The 4,570-nt window shown below is 48.1% G+C and overlaps 1 non-coding gene across 1 annotated transcript; it reads right to left on the bottom strand.

Annotated features, from left to right (window-relative positions):
* Positions 1-454: 454 nt before the first annotated feature.
* On the bottom strand, positions 455-525 carry trnag-gcc. The gene has a single exon. It is a non-coding gene; the product is annotated as a tRNA-Gly (tRNA).
* Between the last annotated feature and the right edge of the window lie 4,045 nt (positions 526-4,570).

The raw sequence follows: 4,570 nt of genomic DNA, 5'->3' as shown, positions 1-4,570 counted from the left end.
TTCTCATCCCCATTCTCCTCCGTTCTCCCCATAATCCCTGATCCCATAATTAATCAAGAACCTATCTATCACTGTCTTAAAGACACTCAACTGATTTGGCCTCCACAGCCTTCTGTGGCAAAGAGTTCCACAGATTCACCACATGAGATTGGAAGTGCATGGTAAAATAGGACTGAGTCAGCACGGCTTTGTCAAAGGGAGGTCGTGTCTGACAAATCTGTCAAGAGTTCTTTGAGGAGGTAACAAGGAAGTGAAAAAATGAAATGAAAATCGCTTATTGTCACGAGTAGGCTTCAATGAAGTTACTGTGAAAAGCCCCTAGTCGCCGCAGTCCGGCACCTGTTCGGGGAGGCTGGTACGGGAATTGAACCCGTGCCGCTGGCCTGCCTTGGTCTGCTTTAAAAGCCAGCGATTTAGCCCAGTGTGCTAAACCAGCCCCTAAAAAGAGCTGCGATGCATTGGCCGGGAATCGAACCCGGACCTCCCGCGTGGCAGGAGGGAATTCTACCACTGAACCACCAATACAATTATACAATTGCAATTATGCAATTAGTTATTCAGCAGGTGAGGATTACACGGGCACAAAGGGAGTGGGTGACCATCAGGAACAGAGAAAGATTCAGGAAGGCAGCGCAGGAGTCCCCTGTGGTCTTCCCCCTTCCAAACAGATATACCGCATTGGATACAGTTGGGGGGATGGCCTCTCAAGGGAAAGCAGCAGCAGCCAAGTTCATGGCACCGTGGGTGACTCTGTTGCTCAGACGGGTGGGAGAAAAACAAGTGGCAGGGCTATAGTGACGGGGAATTCAATAGTTAGGGGCACAGACAGATGCCTCAGTGGCTCCAAACGTGAATCGCGGATGGTATGTTGCCTTCCTGGTGCCAGGGCTTGGGATGTCACAGAGCAGCTGCAGGGCATTCTGGGGAGGGAAGGTGAAGAGCCAGTGGTCCTGGTTCACATTGGTACCAATGGCATAGTTAAACAAAGGGATGAGGACTTGCAAGCAGAATACATGAGGTTAAGAGATAAACTACAATGCAGGCCCTCAAATGTAGCAACCTCAGGATTACTCACAGTTCCACACGTTGGGGAGAGCAGGAATAAGGGGATAGATCTGATGAATGCGCGGCTGGAGAGATGTTGCAGCCAGGAGGGATTCAAATACTTTCATAGAATTTACAGTGCAGAAGGAGGCCATTTGGCCCATCAAGCCTGCTCCGGCCCTTGGAAAGAGCACCCTACTTAAGCCCACACCCTATCCCCGTAACCCAGTAACCCCACCCAACTCTTTTGACCACTAAGGGCAATTTATCATGGCCAATCCACCTAATCAGCACATCTTTGGACTGTGGGAGGAAACCGGAGCACCCGGAGGAAACCCACGCAGACACGGGGAGAACGTGCAGACTCTGCACAGACAGTGACCCAAGCCGGGAATCAAACCTGGGACCCTGGAGCTGTGAAGCAACAGTGTTAACCACTGTGATACCGTGCCACTCACTTGAGGTACTGGGACTGGTTCTGTGGAAGGTGGGACCGGTACAATCCGGATGGGTTGCAGACCTGGGACCAATGTCCTTGCGGGGGCTTTCACTAGTTCTGTTTGGGAGAATTTAAACTAGTGTGGCAGGAGAATGGGAGCCCAGGAGTCCGATCAGATGGCTCAAATTCAGATCAGGAAAATGGAGGTAGAACATTAGCTAGTGATGTGGAGGATGTACTGATAGACTTGGAATTACAGAAGAAGCAGAGTTTAAAATGTATCCAGCAAGGGAAAATGGTGGGGTTTATGCTTCAATGCAAAGAATATTACGAACCGTAGATGAATTAAAGGCACAGATAGACACGTGGCAACAGGATGTCTCTGCTATAACGGAAACCTGGCTAAGGAGGGGCAAAATTGGCAGCTCAATATCCATGATTATAGAGTCTTCAGACACGATAGAGTGGGAGATAAAAAAGGAGGGGGAGTAACACTAATGGTTAAAGAAACCGTTCCAGTTGTAAGAAGGGATGATACACTAAACGGGCCAATAAACAAGGCTTTATGGGTTGAGCTTAGAATTTAAAAAGGGGCAGTCATTCTGCTAGAAATATACTAAAGACCCCCAAATAGTGCCAGGGAGATAGAAGATCAAATATGCAGGCACATTTCGACCTGTAAGAACAAGAGGGCAATAATAGTCGGAGACTTTAACTATTCCAATATCAACGGGAAACAAACAATATAAGGGGAACTGAGGGAGAAAAAATCCATACAGTGTGTCCAGGAAAATCCTTTCAACCAATTAGTGACAAATCCAACAAGAGGATCAACCCAACCCAACCAGCCTGAGGATTCTGGGTAAACCATTTCGGACAGAGATGAGGAGACATTTCTTCACCCAAAGAGTGGTGAGCCTGTGGAATTCATTACCACAGGAAGTAGTTGATGCTAAAACATTGAATGTATTCAAGAGGCGGCTGGATCGAGCACTTGGGGTGAATGGGATCAAAGGCTGTCGGGAGAAAGCAGGATTAGGCTATTGAGTTGGATGATCAGCCATGATCGTGATGAATGGCGGAGCAGGCTCGAAGGGCCAAAAGGCCTCCTCCTGCTCCTATCTTCTATGTATTTAAGATGCAACTCTAGACCTAGTCTTGGGGAACGAAGAAGGGTGAATGGGTGAAGTGCTGGCTGCTGATGAACACACATTTGAACATCGGCAGGGTACCCACATTGCACCTGCCGATGGGCTGAGCCGTTTGCCCTTGCCGGCTGATGCTGCGCCACTCCCTAGTCGGACAAAGTGGTCGCCGCGTTGAGTTACGTGGACTCCTTGCCGGTCACCGCATCAGGTGTCTGTATTTGGATGCACACGGATCCCGTCCTGGTTAAGGTACAACATCTCGTGGTACATGGTGGCTAGCATGGACAGCTGCCGAATGAGTCACGGTTGCTCCTCGAGGGTATCTGAGCTGAGTGTGGAAGACGGTGTTCTCCTGTGAGGCAGTTATCCCAGCAAAGGGTCAGGAACACATCGTGAACGACCTTCACACGGGCATCTTGGGGTGTCCAAACTGAAGAGATTGACGCGGAGCTATGTCTGGTGGCCAGGCCTGGATACCGACATTGAGAAGGTGGCTCAGCCGTGTTCTGTTTGCCAGGAGCACCAAAAGCTCCCTCCATCTGCACCTCTTCACCCTTGGGAGTGGCCGGGTCGTCCTTGGGCTCGAGTGCACGCTGACTCTGCTGGTCTGTTCCTGGGCTCAGTGTCTCTTCTCTTTAATAGTCGCCCATTCCAAAGGGTTCGAATCCCGGCCCCGGGTCACTGTCCGTGTGGAGTTTGCACACTCTCCCCGTGTCTGCCTGGTCTCACCCCCAAAGATGTGCAGGCTAGGTGGATTGGCCACGCTAAATTGCCCCTTAATTGGAAAAAAAATGAATTGGATAAGTTTATTTTTGAAAACGTTCTTAATTACTTGCAATACCTGTATAGCAACCTTTTGTGATTCATGCACTAGGACGCCCAGATACCTTTGTACCACAGAGCTCTGCAATGTCTCTCCATTTAGATCTTTAAAGATTATTCTTCCTGCCAAAATGGACAGTTTCACATTTCCCACATTATACTCCCAATTTCCAGATATCTGCCCACTCACTTAACCTATCTGTGTCACTTTGTAGCCTCCTTCTGTCCTCTTCACAATTTACTTTCCTCCCTATTTTTGTGTCACCAGCATATTTCACAACCGTCCCTTCAGTCCCTTCATCCAAGTCGTTTCTATAAATTGTAATAAGTTGAAGCTGTAGCGCTGATCCCTGTGGCAGCATTGATCTAATCGTTACATCCCGCCAACAGGGAAAAACCCATTTATGCCTACTCTCTGGTTCCTGTTGCCCAGCCAGACTTCACCATGAGCTTTTATATTCTGCAATAACCTTTGATACAGCACCTTATCAAATCCCTGCTGGAAATCATAGTACAGTACATCCACCTGTTCCCCTTTATCCACAGCAGACGTAACCGTCGAACAACTCAAATAAATTGGAGTCATGGCATTGGGGAGTGAACATCTCTCAACTCTGCCAGGAGCAGCTGGATAGGGCAAGGGAGTTGCAAAGGTGCAGGCTTCCTGAGGAACAAGTTCCAGTCCAGATAACCAGGGAATTGGTACAGAAAGAATGTCTTAAGACTCCTGGAGTTAAGTGAACAGAGACCAATGCATTGTTCAGAAGAACTCAAGGAAGAGTAAACAAAGTGTTCTGAATTAAAAAGACAATATCAGTCGCCAGATTTAAAGTTGGACAGCAGACTTCAGAGGCACATCAAACCTTTGATGCTATTTTACCAGAGTCTGGGAATTAAGAGTTAAAGCAATTGCGAGCAGTTTGTACAGCAGTCAAGGCAAAGAAATCTTAGAATACTTACAGTGCAGAAGGAGACCATTTGGCCCATCGAGTCTGCCCCAAGTCTCCAAAAGAGCACCCTACCTAGACCCACTCCCCCACCATATTCCAATAACTCCTTAACCTAAGTTACATATCTTTGGACACTAAGGGGCAATTTAGCATGACCAATCCACCTA

The sequence above is a fragment of the Scyliorhinus canicula genome, chromosome 7 (genome assembly GCF_902713615.1).
Source record: "Scyliorhinus canicula chromosome 7, sScyCan1.1, whole genome shotgun sequence".
NCBI lineage: Eukaryota > Metazoa > Chordata > Chondrichthyes > Carcharhiniformes > Scyliorhinidae > Scyliorhinus > Scyliorhinus canicula.
The sequence above is the reverse complement of the archived record's forward strand: the minus strand, read 5'-3'. Positions and strand labels throughout refer to the sequence as shown.